The sequence below is a fragment of the Lycorma delicatula genome, chromosome 7, assembly GCF_047948215.1.
Source record: "Lycorma delicatula isolate Av1 chromosome 7, ASM4794821v1, whole genome shotgun sequence".
Taxonomy (NCBI): Eukaryota; Metazoa; Arthropoda; class Insecta; order Hemiptera; family Fulgoridae; genus Lycorma; species Lycorma delicatula.
Genome location: NC_134461.1, coordinates 11520482 through 11537357, shown reverse-complemented (window position 1 = coordinate 11537357; position 16876 = coordinate 11520482).

Sequence of the window (16876 nt, the reverse complement as noted above, 5' to 3'; positions counted from 1 at the left end):
CAACAACAACTGCCAGATGCTGAACCTCTGCACGGCTTCCTTAATAGGTTGCTACATTGCTACACTTCCTTAATATGTTGCTACACTTAAAATAATGATTAAATACTGTAACCAGACAACTTATCGTTTTTAAAAAAATTACCTATTATATACTCTACAATAAATATTCATGCAAAAAGGATATCAACAAAATTATTGTAATCATTTTTAGATTATTCACCATCATTAGTGTGTAAGTCCTATATATATATATATATATATATATATATATAGGGTGGCCCATATAAAACGCAAACCCATCAATCACTCATCCATGAAATTTCAAAAGTCAAGCTTACTCTCCTACTCGTTACTGAAACGAGACTCGTCCAACATCTGAACATCGCGGCGACGCAATAGAACACTACCGATAGTAACAACAATGCAATCATAACGTTCAGTGTATTGCTAGGGACAAGATTGTGTTTTCGCTAGATGAACGTGTTTTCATTCTCGAGTCGTACTTCAGTACGAATTCAGCGGTTGCAGTGCAAGATTTGTTTCGCCATAAGTACCCAGATAAATCAGCTCCTAACAAAACATCAGTATTAAGGTTAGTTGCAAAATTTAGAGAGACCGGTTCTGTTAATAACAAGGAACACAAAAGATCTGCGTCAGTGTTGAATACAGATACAGTCACTGAAATCAAAGATTTCAGTGACTGTATCGCCTCGCCAAATAAATAGATCAGACGTTTGTGTGCTGAAATTAATTTGTCTAAATCGACTGTTCATCGGGTGACCAAACAATTACAATTACGACCTTATCGCATTCAAACGGTTCATCGACTTCTTGACCCCGACAAAGAAAAACGGTTACAATATTGTCAATGGTTCCGTCGATTTCTGCGTGAAGGAATTAATGTTATGGATTCGTTATTTTTCACAAATAACGAATGAAACCATGCTCCAAATGAAGCATGGTTTCATTTGGATGGCTACGTAAACAGCCAAAACAGTAGAATTTGGAGTGCTGAAAATCCCCACGTTTATCACAAAAAAAATTACACCCGCAGAAGTTGGGGGTGTGGTGCGCGATATCGCGGAAGAAAATAATCGGTCCTATTTTTTTCGAGTGCACCATTAATGCAGAACGATATCAGGATATATTATTTCAGTTCATCGCACTCTTGGAAGAGGAAGACACACTGCTTGCTACAACATGACGGTGCGACATCGCACTACGCAGGTTTGACATCTGATTTCGTTGAGGAATTCTTTGGTAATCGTGTTATCGGTCGAGGCTTGTGGCCACCAAGATCTCCAGATTTGACTGCGGCGGATTTTTTTCTACGGAGTTACCTCAAAGAAAAAGCCTACAGCAACAAACCACGAACACTTGAACAATTGAAAATCAATATTGAACAAGCTGTATTTAAATATCCAGCCACAAACTTTGAAAAAAGTTGCAAGAATATATATATATATATATATATATATATATATATATATATATATATATATATATATATATATATATATATATATATAGAGAGAGAGAGAGAGAGAGAGAGAGAGATGAAATTTTTCCAATATACTAGTTTTATGAATCCTGCAAAACTTGTGTTTACTGCTACTGGTAGCGATATACTGCTTGAACAATTACAGCATGCCTATGTTCACGTCGTCAGGGCTGACAGCCAACCTTCATTGTGTGAGTCATGAGGGGTTCGCTCAATGTCATACTGGTGTCAGAATACTTCCAGCTTGGATGGAGTATCGATGATATGTTGGCGAAGTTGGGGCAGATTTTGGACGGTCTCTCGGGCATCAAAATACTGGTTGCTCTGGACACAAATGCCAAGTTTTCCACCTAGCATTCACCACTCGCTGACCCCAGAGGCTCAGTGAGCCTCTTGCTCACTGACGGGATTAGTGACCCCGTCACTGAGATCACTGAGTAGTAGACTGGGTGCGCCTACCCATTTTAGTGATACATGACAAGTGAGTGGGTCATGTGGGTACATGACAAGTGAGTGGGTACTACTGCATGGTGCAGTAGTATGGTATAGAGTGGTAATGCACCACTGTGATAATGTTAGGGGTAGCTTTATCTTTTGGTTTTGTAGCTTTAGATTATTAGCTTTTAAGTTTATTTTCATCTGGTTTAAGCTATAATTTTTATTTTAACTTCAGTTAGGGGTAGCTTGAAGTTATTGGTTTGTTTAAGGGGGGAGATCCTTTTTTAGGTGTATTTTGTTTTTTAAATTATTTATAAATTTGGGTTTAAGGTTTCCTTTAATATATTTTTCAAAAAAATTTGATTTTTGTTTTAAGATTTGGCTTTAAATTTATAACGCATGTAAATTTTTGTTAGGTTAAATATCCTTAACGGTTAATTTTTATTTTCAGTGTTAAAGTTTTTTAATTTAAGTTATATTTTTTAGAACCAAAAAATGTTGTGCCAGCATTTGCGGTTATTCCTCAGGTTCAAGTTAATTTTTTTAGAATTTAGTTTTATTTAATTTTAATATTTTGTATTTAGGTGAAATTTATATAATAAATTTTTTTTTCTATGTAAATTTGAATTTAAACCAGGATTAGATAGATACCCTGTTATTCTTAATTAGTAATTTTTTTCTAAGGTAGTATATTTTTTATAATTGAAATTTAATAGATCTGGCGGTTTTTAAATCTTTTTAGAGGAACCTGTAATTTAAATGATATTTCACGATTTTTTGTACCTTTTTTTGCTTGTATATCTCTGTCGTTGAGTGTAATGAAAATTTATTTTCTTTTTCTTTTTAAAGATTTATGTTATGTCAAGATGCAGTTATAAAAAGGTTATTATGGGTTACATTAATTTTTGTTTTTTGATTTTTTAATTTGATTAATTTTGAATCTGGATTTAATAGTAATTTTTTTAAATTAATTTTTTGAATTTTGCTATTAATTATGTACATATCGCCCGTCACTCTCATAAATTGAGATAAGTCGTAACAAAGTAGATGTACTGGAAAGTGTATCTAGAATCAGATTTTGGTTTATTCTTATTTGCAATAAGGTTTTTTACTGTTCAATTCAGTTGTCTGATTTTTTTTTTTGTGTCTTTTTCTATTTGATTTTTTTTTAATTTAGTTAATTGTACAGTATTGGATAAATAAATTTTATTTTAGAATAATAATTTTTTTTAGTACCTTTTGTATCAGGGTTAATTAATTTTTTAATTATTTTTTTTTTCCCGAATAATGAAGATCTATCTTAATCTGTATTTTGTTGTAGAATAATTATTTATAAGTTTGGGATTGTTTCGATATGAAATTCATTTCTTTTTGTATCTGGTTATCTGGTAAATCGATTTAATCGAGAATTTCTTTTTGTTAATTTCTTTTTTTTTTCATTTTGAAATTTTATATTAAGGTGGATAAGCTCTTTTTTTTATATAATTTTTTTTTTCTTTTTCTTGTTGGATTAGAATCTTTCATCATTTAAAGTTCGTTGTAGATTAAAATTTAATTTTGTTTTTATTTATTTTTTTACTGGATTTTAATTAATTTTTTAATTTTTAATTATGATTAAATTAGTAGATTTAATAATTTTATTTATGAATTAGGCAAAAAATAATTTCGCCTGTTTATCAAAAATATGTTCTTTTGTGATTTATTTAAGGTTTGGCCTGCTCAATGGTTTAAATAGCTGCAGTATTTTGACTGTGCTAAGGTAGCATAATAATTAGTCTTTTAATTGAGGTCTGGAATGAAGGGTTTGACGAAAATTATACTTTATTTTTAAAATTTAATTTGAATTTTATTTTTAAGTTAAAAAGCTTAAATTTAGAAGTGGGACGATAAGACCCTATAGATCTTTATTTTGGTTTAAAATTTTTTTTTAGTTTATTTTTTGAATTTTTATGAATTAAATTTTGTTGGGGTGACAAATAAAATTTTAATCTTTATTTTTTTTTTACATTTTTTTATGGAGTTTTGATCCTTTATTTTGATTAAAAGATTAAGATACCTTAGGGATAACAGTGTTATAAATCTGGAGAGTTCTTATTGATAGATTTGTTTGCAACCTCGATGTTGGATTAAAAGTTTCTGTGGGGTAGGTTTTACAGTTTCGGGTCTGTTCGACCTTTAAAATTTTACATGATCTGAGTTCAAGCCGGCGTGAGCCAGGCTGGTTTCTATCTTCTATAAGTTTATTCTAATTGGTACGAAAGGATTTTTGGTAATATAATAATTTATTTACTAATTTGGCAGATTTAAGTGCTTTAAATTTAGAATTTAATAATGTATTTTTACAGTTAGTAAATGTTTATTCTTAGTTCTTTTTTTTAATTTATTTTTATTCTTATGGATGTTGCTTTTTTTACTTTATTTGAACGCAGGGTTTTGGGTTATATTCAATTTCATAAAGGTCCTAATAAGGTAGGTTTATTTGGTTTATTACAGCCTTTTAGAGATGCTTTAAAGTTATTTAGAAGGGAATTTTATTTTCTTGTTTTTGGGAATTATTTGATCTATTTTTTTGTACCTATTTTAGGTCTTTCAGTTTCTTTAATTTTTTGATTAATATTTCCCTTTAGTTATAATTTAGTTGGATTTTCTTATTGCCTTTTTTTTTTTGCTGTTCTGGTTTGGTTGTTTATTTTATTATAATTGCTGGGTGGTCTTCAAATTCTGTTTATTGTTTATTGGGTTGAATACGAAGAATTTCTCAGAGAATTTCTTATGAAGTTGTTTTTTTTTTTTTTTTTTTTTTTTTTGTTTTATCTTATATTGTGAGTCTTTTAATTTGAATTATTTTTGTTATATTCAGTTGGATGTATAGATCATTTAGATTTTCTTTATTTTTTTTATCTGAATATAGAAATATGATGTTTATGAGATTTTTTACTTGTTTAGTTTTTTTGGGGGGGTGATTGTATTTTTTTTTTTTTTGTTAAGGTTGTTTTTCTTATTTATTTTTTTTATTTGGGTTCGTGGTTCTTTTCCTCGATATCGCTATGATAAATTGATGTATATGTGTTGAAGGAGTTATTTGCCTGTTACTTTAAATTATATTTTGGTTTTTATTTTTTTTAGGATTTTTTTGTTTTTCATTATTTTAAGGTGATTAAAAAGTCAATAGTATTTTATACTTTCTTATAATTTCAAGTTATATTGCTTTGAGCTTATTAACTTATAATTTATCTCATATCTTTGTTGACATGGGAAAAATAATAAAAAATGAGAAGTAAATTATGGTTAAGATCTGTCCTGTGATAATATATGGTTCTTCAACTGGTCGTGTTCCGATTCATGTAAGTAGAATAAATGTATTTACTATAGCTCAAAATATTATTTTATTTATTGAGTAAAATGATCTTGTTTGAAATTTTATTTTTATTGAGAATGGTATTGATATGATAATTATGATTGATATTATTAGGGCCACTACTCCTCCTAATTTTCTGGGGATAGATCGTAGAATCGCGTATGCGAAAAGATGAATTACTATTATTGATAAGATGAAGGGTATAATGAAGTGAAAAGTAAAGAATCGGTTTAGTGTAGGGTTATCTACAGCAAATCCCCCCCATACTCATTTTACTACTATTTCTCCTATATAAGGAATAGCTGAAATTAAGTTTGTAATTACTGTTGCTCCTCAGAATGATATTTGTCCTCATGGTAAGACATATCCTATAAATGCTGTTGCCATTAATATTAAGAGGATTATTGATCTGCATATTCATGTTTTTTTAAATTTAAATGATCCGTAGTATATTCCTCGTCCTGTGTGCATGAAAATTAAAATAAAGAATAATGATGCTCCATTTGCGTGTATGTTTCGAATTATTTATCCGTTATTTACTTCTCGGGTAATGTGTACAATTCTTTTAAAAGCTTTATCAATTCTTGGTGAGTAAGGTATTGCTAAGAATAATCCTGAAATAATTTGAATTATTAAGCATATTCCTAGTAGTGATCCGAAGTTTCATCATAATGAAATGTTTGATGGTCTTGGCAGATCAATTAAGAAGGAATTTAGTGGTCTTAATTTACGTATAGATTTAAACATAAGTTTTTTTTAATGGTCCTTCAAATGTTCTTACAATGTTATTTACTGAAATTATTGTGATAATTAAGATTATTATTATTGTTAGTGTAATATTTATTTTATATATTCTAAAAAATTTTCTTGTTGATTTTTCTTCAGTTAGTTCGGTTATTATTTCCTTTGTTTCATTTAATTTAATAATTATTTCTGTGGTTGGATCTAGTTTACTTACTATTATAGTTATTATTCAGATTAAAAAATTTTTTGTTGTTGATTTAAATTTTTCATTTGATGCAATTCTTGATATATATATGTCTTGATATATTAGTCCTCCTACTGTTGTTAGGAATATAATGTAAAGATATCATGATGATTTAATTATTATTGAATTGTTTCTGCACATTAGGGGTGTTTGAAAAATTAATATTGATCCTAGTGATATAGGGTGTTTAAATATTGGAGATATAATAATATTTGATAAAATTATGTATTTTGTAAAAATTCAGTATTTTAATATAAAATGTTAGTTTTGGATACTAAAGATGATTTTTTCTTTACTGATTTTGTTTAGATAATTTTTTTTTAAATTATGATTTACAAGATCATTGCTTTTTTAAACTATCCTAAACTTACTTATGATAATTATTTATTTTTTTAGATTGATTATTTTTTTATTTGTTCGTAGGCATTTTCTTTTATGTCTTTTAGGGCTTGAATATCTATTACTTTATTCTTTTTTTTTTATTTTTGGATTTATAGGTTATTTTGATTTTGACTATTATTTTTTGATTATTTATTTGGTTTTTGGGGTTTGTGATGGTATTTTAGGACTTTCTTTATTGGTTTTTTTAATTCGTAATTCTAGAAGAGATTATTTAGATAGATTGATTTATGTTAAAATTAATTTTTTTTTTGTTTTCTTTAATCCTTTTTTGTGTTTTAAATAATTGATTCGTTTATTTAGTGGATTTGTTTTTTATTTTTTTATTTCTATTTCTTATTTTTTTATAATTGATAGGGTTTCATATATTTTTTGTTGTTTAAGTATTTGACTTTTTATTGTAGTTTTGTTGTCTGTTTATTTACATTATTATTTTGACTTATTATCTAAGGTTTACATTTTTTGTTATTTTTAGATTTTATTGTCATTGATTTTTTTTTTTTTTTTTTTTTGAGTGTAGATTAGTTCCTTTATTTTTATTAATCTTTGGATGAGGGGTATCAGCCTGAGCGTTTAAGTGCAGGTTTTTTTTAAATTTTTTATACTCTTTTTGGTTCTTTTCCTTTTTTATTTAAATAGTTTTTATGGTTATTTTAATTATTTATTTTTTGATTTTTTATTAAATAATTATTTGATGTTTATTATTTTATTTTATTTTTTAATTAGGTTTCCTTTATTTGGATTTCATTTATGGTTGCCCAGGGCTCATGTTGAAGCACCTACTTCAGGTTCTATGACTTTAGCTGGTGTAATATTAAAGTTGGGGGGTTGTGGATTTATTCGTTGTTTAGGTTATATTTATTATTTTTTATTTAATTATGGTTATTTTTTTATTAGTATTTGTTTATTTGGCTGTTTTTTTGTTAGAATATTTTGTTTAATTCAAAGAGATTTGAAGGTACTTGTTGCTTATTCTTCTGTTTGTCATATAAGTTTGGTTATTTGTGGATTATTTACTATATCTAGTCTTGATTTATTGGTTCATTGTCTTTTATGGTTGCTCATGCCTTTGTTTCATCAGGTCTTTTTTTTTAATTGGGATTATTTATGATCGATTGGGAAGTCGAAGATTTTTTCTTGTTAGGGGATTACTCAATTATTTGCCCTCACTTAGTTTTTTTTTATTTTTGTTTTGTGTTATGAATATATCTTGTCCTCCTAGATTAAATTTATTTTCTGAGATTTGTTTGATTATTTCTAATTTAAGATGAAGATTTTTTTCGGTTATCTTTTTAATATTTATTTTATTTTTTTCTGCTTGTTATAGAGTAATGATTTTCTCTTTAACTCAGCATGGCTTGTATTCTGGTGATTTAATTTTAATTAATTCTTGTTGTGTTCGTGAATTTTATATTCTTCTTCTTCATTGTTTTCCTATTTTTTATATAATGTTTGACTTTTTTTTTTTTTTATTTTGCTTATTTATTTTAATTTAAAATTTTGATTTGTGATGTCAAAGATCTTTATGAGGATAGGCTATGTTTTTCTGCTACAATCGTTTTTGGTATTTATTTGTTTGAATATGATTTTGTTTTTTTTTTTTGAGTGGTTATTTTTTTTTTTTAATTCCTTTTCTACGAGTTTAATTTTTTTTTTTGATTGAATTTCTTGTTTTTGTTATGTCTTTGGTATTTAATTAGAGGTTGTGTTTTATTTTATAGTCTTGGTTATATAAGAGGTGATTTAAATTTAGTTCGTTTTTATTATTTGGTTTTTTTATTTATTTTAAGTATGGTTTTTTTATTTTAATACCTGATTTTATTTGTTTATTATTGGGTTGAGATGGTTTAGGGTTGGTTTCTTATTGTTTGGTTATTTATTATCAAAATAGAGTTTCTTTGTATTCTGGTCTTATTACTTTATTAATAAATCGTGTTGGTGATGCGTTTTTAATTTTGTGTCTAGGTTTATTTATTAATTTTTGTTCTTTTCATTATATTTTTTATATTAATTTTTTTAATAATGATTTTATTATTTTGGTTTATTTAGTTTTGTTTGCTTCTTTTACTAAAAGTGCTCAGTTTCCATTGGTTACCTTCAGCTATAGCAGCTCCTACTCCTGTTTCTTCCTTAGTTCATTCTTCTACTTTGGTAACTTCTGGTGTTTATTTAATTATTTTATTTTTTTTTGTGATACTTATTTTTTAATGGTTATTTCTTTAGTTACAATGGTTTTATCTGGATTTGCTGCTTGTTTAGAGAATTTATATTTTTTACTCTTTCTCTTGGTTCTTTAACTCTTTGTTTTATTCATTTATTAATTCATGCCTTATTCAAGTCGTTACTTTTTTTGTGTTCTGGTAATTCTATTCATTGTTTTTTAGGTAGTCAAGATATTCGATTTATAGGTGGTTTGGTAAAGCCAATGTCCTTATGTGAGTTCAGCGTTTTTTGTTTCTTTAATTTGTTTATGTGGGTTTCCTTTTTTTCTGGCTTTTATTCAAAGGATTTTGTTTTGGAATTTTTTTTTATATTTATAGTTTACGTTTAATTTATTATTTATTTTCTTCTAATTCTTTTTTTTCCTTATATTAATTTTTGTTACAGTTTTTATATAAATATTTCTCTTTTTTTATATTTTTCTTGTCCATTTGTGGGTTCTTTTATGTTTTGATTATTTGAGGATGATTTTTTTTTTATTCTGCCTTCTGACTTTAAGTTGATTCCTTTACTTTTGTTTTTATTTTTTTTTTGTTTTTTGATATATTAAGTTTTTTATATTTTTATTTTGGTTTAATTTATTTTTATTTTTTTAGTTCTATGTGGTTTTTAAGATTTTATTCATCTGGTTTTTTGTTGAATCGGTTTTTTAATTTTTGTTATTTTAGTTATGGATTAGTTGATGTAGGTTGATTAGAATATTTTTTTTCAGGTGGTTTGGTTGCATTTTTTAAATGGTTAGGTTTTTTTTTATAGGTTTACTTTAAATATTCTTAGGTTTTACTTAAGCTTAATTTAAAGCCTAACATTGAAATTGTTATTATGAATTTTTTCTCTGGACATATATAAAATTTATTTATTTATACATTGAAAGTGTATTGTTTTTTTTTAAACTATATAAATAAGAATAAAGTGATTTCCCTTGGAAGGTAGTTAGTGGCTCCTTTTCTTTTTATTCTTTTAACTGAATATTATCAATTTTTTCATTAACAGTGAATAGCTTCTCTTTAGCTTCAGTTAATTTGAGTATGAGGATTATCCTTAATATTAAGTCGAAATTAATTGTAATTTTACTTCTTTACTCTATTTAAGAGAAATTGATTATTCAATAATTTTTACTTGCAAAATAAATGTTATATTTAACTATTCTCCTTAATTTCTTCATTCTAGTATTCCTATTTTTCATTCATGTATAAGTCCTAAGATTAGGATTGTGATTGTAATTGTTGATGAAATTAGTCATTCTATATTTATTATTTTTGTTGAAATTATTGGTATAATTATTGAAATTTAAATATCGAAGATTAGGAAGATGGCTGCAATTAAAAAGAAGTGTGTAGAGAATGATTTTCGTGTTGATGATATTTTTGAAAATCCACATTCAAATGGTGAATTTTTTTCTCGTCTTATTTTATTTTTTTTAGAGATTATTATTGTTAATATTATTATTAAAATAATGATTGATCTTAGTGAAATTATTGTTATTGTAATTTTGATTATCTTTTTAATTTTTTTAATCTATTAGTTGGAGGCTAATTATACTTTTTGAACTAGAAAGATTAATTTTATTTTCCTCATCAGTAAATTGAAAGGTATAGGAATAATCAAATTACGTCAACAAAGTGTCAATATCAGATTGCTGCTTCTAGTCCTAGGTGATGTCTGGCTGAAAAGTGTATTTTTATACATCGTACTATTGAGATTGCAATGAAGGTTGTTCCTACAATTACATGGATACCATGGAATCCTGTAGTTAAAAAGAATGATGATCTGTAAATTGAGTCTGCTATTGTGAAGGTTGATTGTTGATATTCTCATTTTTGTAGTAATGTGAAGTATAATCCTAGGAGGATAGTTAATATTAATGATTTATTTGATATTGATAGTTTATTTAATAAGATTCTATGGTGTGCTCAGGTTACTGTAATACCTGATGAGATTAGGATAATTGTATGATATGATGATTCCTATCTTTATTAGTGATTTTACTTTATTTGTGTGATTCCCTTGAAATGTTGCTTCTCGTGTGATGTCTCGTCATCATAATGTTATGGACATTGTTGATAAGGTTAATCCTAATATTATCAAACTGTATTCTTTTGTTTAAGTTCATTTTACAGTTCCTGTAAGTGTTGTTATTACATTTATAGATAAAATAATTGGCCATGGTCTTTTTTTACTTCTCTAGAATAAAGTGTTACAAGGGTAGCAGATACATATGCTTGAATTATTGAGATTGCTGTTAGGATTATTTGGATCGGCAAAATAAACATTAGAATTCGACTTAAAGCAAATATAATTGCAGGACACCTACTAATAACCCTACTAGGAAACACATCATCAATCAAAATTCTAATGTGATTGATGATGTGTTTCCTAGTAGGGTTATTAGTAGGTGTCCTGCAATTATATTTGCTGTAAGTCGAACTGCTAGGGAGATTGATCGAATAAGATTTCCTGTAGTTTCAATTAGGATTATTATGGGTGAAATAGCTGAGGGTGTTCCTTTTGGTAATATGTGTTTGAATATTTCGTTTGTGAAGTTTTTTCATCTATATATTGTAATTATAATTCATCTTGGTAATGCGATTGATATAGATACTACTAAGTGTCTTGTTGATGTAAATACATAAGGAATTAATCCTAATACATTTCTGATTATGATAAATGTAAAAATTGATATTACTATAATTAGGATTTCTTTTTGGTGAGTTATTGATTTAAATTCATTTATTAGTTTTTTCTATTATTTTTATAATTATATTTATTCGAGATTTTTTAGTTCAATATCATTTTGGTAGAATTATTGTTTTTATTATTATAATTATTCAGTTTCTTTGTAAAAGTTTAGTTGTTGGGTCAAATGTTGAAAATAGTCTAGTTATCATTTCAGTTAATATTTATTTTTATTTTTTGGGTTGGTTTTAGGTTAGTTATAAAGAATAATTTTGTTGTATTTATTATGATTGTGGCTGTTGTTATTATTAATATAATGTTTCATATAATAGGAGATATTTGTGGGATCAAGATGCACATTGTATGTATTTTTTATTTGACAGTTAAATGTTTTTTTAAACTAGCTTCTTTCATTAAGAGTATTCGATGTTTACTATATTTTGGTTTAAGAGACCATTACTTTCTTTCAGTCACTTAATGTTTATTTATTTTTATGTTTTTATTCATTTAATAAATGATTTTATGTTAATTCTTTCTATGGTGATTGGTATAAATCTATGATTTATTCCATAAATTTCTGAACATTGTCCAAAGAATACTCCTGGGTTTTTAGTTATTAAGCTGATTTGATTAAATCGTCCTGGGATTGCGTCTATTTTAACTACTATTGATGGAATTGTTCAGGAATGAATCACGTCAGATGATGACACGATTATTCGAATTTGTGTTGAGAATAGAATAATTATTCGATTGTCTACTTCGATTAGTCGGAATGATGATAAGTCATTTTGTGGTTTTATATATGACTCGAACTCTATTTTTTTTTTGAATCTGAATATTCATATGATCAGTATCATTGATGTCCAATTGTTTTAATAGTAATTGATGGCTTAATTACTTCTTCTATTAGGTATAAAATTTTAATTGATGGGATAGCAATAAAGATTAAAATGATTGCTGGTATTGTTGTTCAGATTGTTTCTACTATTTGATTTTCTGTTAATATATTATTTGATAATTTATTTTTTGTTATTGTTATTATTATAATTGTTACTGTTACTGTAATAGATAATAAAATCATTATAGTATGGTCGTGGAAATTTAATAGTTGTTCTATAATTGGTCTGGCTCTATTTACTATATTAAATTTTATTCATGATGATATTTCTAAGGAAATTATTTTTTAATTTATTAATGAATTTTAAGTTCATGGCAATTTTCTGCCACTCTTAGAATGGCTTAGATACTAATTGTAATTCATTGAATGAGTGTTCAGGGGGGGGGGGTGTAATGGAGAATCATTCAATTGAGGATGATTTGTTGTTTTTGAAGATTGTAATTCGTTTAAATGCTATTGCTTCTCATATAATGAATATGAATATTATAATTCTGATTATTGAAATTAGTGATCCTATTGATGAAATTATATTTCATGTTATGTAGTTATCCGGGTAGTCAGAATATCGTCGTGGTATTCCCGCTAGTCCTAGGAGGTGTGGGAAAAAGGTTAAATTTACTCCTAGAAATATGGTTGAAAATTGAATTTTTAATCATTTTTTATTTATTCTTATACCTGTTATTAGTGGGAATCAGTGAATAATTCTTGCCATGATAGCGAATACTGCTCCTATTGAAAAAACGTAATGAAAGTGGGCTACAACATAATAAGTATCATGTAGAATTACGTCGATTGAAGAGTTGGCTAGAATTACTACTGGTAGTCAGAATATCGTCGTGGTATTCCCGCTAGTCCTAGGAGGTGTGGGAAAAAGGTTAAATTTACTCCTAGAAATATGGTTGAAAATTGAATTTTTAATCATTTTTTATTTATTCTTATACCTGTTATTAGTGGGAATCAGTGAATAATTCTTGCCATGATAGCGAATACTGCTCCTATTGAAAAAACGTAATGAAAGTGGGCTACAACATAATATGTATCATGTAGAATTACGTCGATTGAAGAGTTGGCTAGAATTACTACTGTTAATCCTCCCGATAGTGAATAGGAATACAAATCCTATAGATCAGATTATTTGGGGTGATTTTTTTTTTGTTATTCCTTGTATTCATCTAAAGATTTTAATTCCTGTTGGTACTGCAATGATTATGGTTGCAGAGGTAAAGTATGCCCGTGTATCAATATCTATACCTACGGTAAATATATGATGTGCTCATACAATAAAACCTAAGATACCGCTAGTATTGCATAAATTATTCCTAGATGTCCAAATGTTATTATTTTTCCTCTTTCATTGGTAATAATATGTGAAATTAATCCGAATCCTGGCAGGATTAAGATATATACTTCTGGATGTCCAAAGAATCAGAATAGGTGTTGATATAAAATTGGGTCTCCCCCTCCGGTAGGATCAAAGAATGAAGTATTAAAGTTTCGGTCTGTTAATAGTATTGTAATTGCTCCTGCTAGTACTGGTAGTGATACAAGCAGTAAAACTGCTGTAATTAGAACTGATCAGCAGAAAAGGGGTAATTTAACTATAGTTATTCCTTTGGGTTGCATATTGATTGTTGTTGAAATAAAATTAATTGCTCCTATAATTGATCTTAATCCTGCGATATGGAGAGCGAAGATAGTTAGGTCTACTGATGGTCCTGAATGAGCAATTTGGGCTGAAAGAGGGGGGGTAAACAGTTCATCCTGTTCCTGATCCTGACCCTACAATTGATCTTGGAATTAGAAGTGTGATTGATGGTGGTAACAATCAAAATCTTATATTATTTATTCGAGGGAATGCCATGTCTGGTGCACCGATTATTATAGATACGTCAGTTTCCAAATCCTCCGATTATGATTGGTATTACCAATCATAATCATCTATAGAGTGGTAACGCACCACTGCATGGTGCATACTACTGCATGGTGTATGGCGAGTGGTGTATGGCACCACATTTATTTCCCTCATACTTATAGAATAGCTCTAGGAGCTAGTTGGGTCACTGGTCACTAAACTGTTTCGAGGCTAAGTAGCCATTTGTGGCACAGACATTCGGTCTTATGCTTTAGGGCGATCGAATGGGGTGGTGATGGGAGAAATGTCAAGCAAATTAGTGATAACTGGACCAAAAGAAACTGAAAAAATGTTATATTTTCCAACAAATCACATTTTATGTTCAGGGACAAAGGGTTCCCATATGTTATTAAAGCATTAGATGAAAATACATCACCGGCTCATATGCAACAATCTGTTATCATTACCAGAAAAAATGTTTTGGGATTGTTTCACATTTGAAGGCCTTCAATCATTACTTCCAGTAGATGGTATGTTGAAAGTGATTGTTATATCAAAATTCTAAAGGAAAGGGTTGTGACAAAACTTCAAAACAAATTCCACAAGGCAACAAAGTTTTCCAGCATGGTACTGTCATAAAAGTGGAAACATTTTTCAAAGAATGAAACATCTAAAGTACTCCTGTGGTCAGGCACTCCCCAGACAACCCAATTGGATATTTTTGGGCGATAGCCAAAAAAAAATGACTTAAAAATGAATTGTACCAGAAAAATTGACCTCACTAAAGCAATAATATTTTATAACAGAGTATGAATTTATTCTTTAGTAAAAAATTTTACTATTGAATTACATTATGTTTTAAAATAAAACAATGTAGGCACAATAGTATTCTGCACACACTAAATATTGTAAAAATGTTTGACATTTTCTTCTGAGATGCTTCTCAACCTTCTTAGCATACATTTCTTTGGTACAAGTGTGATATCATCAACGTTGTTTGGTTTTTATAAGTTGATATTGGACTGTTTGATGGTCAGATTTCTCAGTCTTTTTGTCAGTAGATTCAATATTGAGTAAAAATTCAAACAGCTTTTCCCCAAACTCAATGATTGTGGATCTTCTTAAGGGTCAAATTTTTAAATATAGAATAGGCATTCTAGTAGGCATTCTATTACATAGGCTGTACAAAGTATGATATCAAGAGCCGTTATGTACTACAGTCTGCAGATATTTGGTATTGCCTATTAATTAGTATCTCTCTTTATTATAATCCAGCACACTTCCTGGTTTCTTGATAGTGCCACCATTATGATGAATATAAACCATTTCTCTTCCATTTTTGGTGGATAAAAATGAAAATGCTCTAACTTTATTTGTTAATAATTGTTGCATTTCAAAACAACATTCCTTGTTTTGTTGAGATAATGATTCTCCTCTAAATTTTTTTTTTGGATTGTCCACCCAATTTTTATTAAGGGTTCCAAGTAAACATGTTTTCGTTTGTTCAGTTCCTCTGCTAGATGTACACTTGCGTACCAATTATCTGTAATGAGAATTCTGCCAAAATCTAGTGTTGCATTGAATTCATAACAGTCAATGCTGCAATATTCTTCTAACTGTTTCTTTCCCAGCATAAATTACATACTCCTGTGTAGTCTTTGGTACATAATCTCACACAATAATCTATAAACTTACATTTCTAATATAATCAATCTTGGAATTAGACTGTACGGACTTTGAATTAGATTGGGATTTCATAACCCACAAAGGCTTTCACATTCAACTGAAGAATTTTCTCTTCATCAGTTGATTTTACAATATTTTAAAACCAATATTGTAATTGAATATAAATTTCAAACGAATACACAAACACCAACAAATAATTCACTTTGTGGAGACAATAAATGTAAACATAACCGATTACACAATCTTCATTAGTCATCATATGTTAAAAAAAAAAACAAAATAAATAAAACTAAAATCATTGAGAATTATAAAATAAATAGTAGTTATTGTCATGTGATAAATTATAGCAAAAGTAAAAAAAGTATACAAGAAGTGAAATTCAACGGGGTAAGTGATGTCAAACGGCTATGAATGCCATAGCCTTAGGTATCTCATAACCTAAGAAAACACGTATACTGAGGAGTATAAATGACCATCCCTTAAGTGCAATACACTGCTTCAAATGCTTGACCTGCTTTTCAAAACACAACCAAGCTATTTCTCTAAAACACTTTGCATTTCACTTCCATGGTTTTACTTCTTGATACATCTCAAGTTTTCACTCCATGGAAACACCAGAAGTTATACAGAGCTAAATCTGGCCAATATGGGGGAGTGCATTATCATGATGGAATAGATGTTGTTCAAGCTTATTTCCATGGTGTTTCTGTCTGAAGCAAGTCAGCATTATCTTTAGCATAATAAATAACAGAGCATTTACGGATGTCCTTGTAGATCATACCAGATATGGATATGAACCCTACAAGATAAAGAAGATTATCACCTTGACTTTAACAACAGTGCATACAGATTTTGCTTTT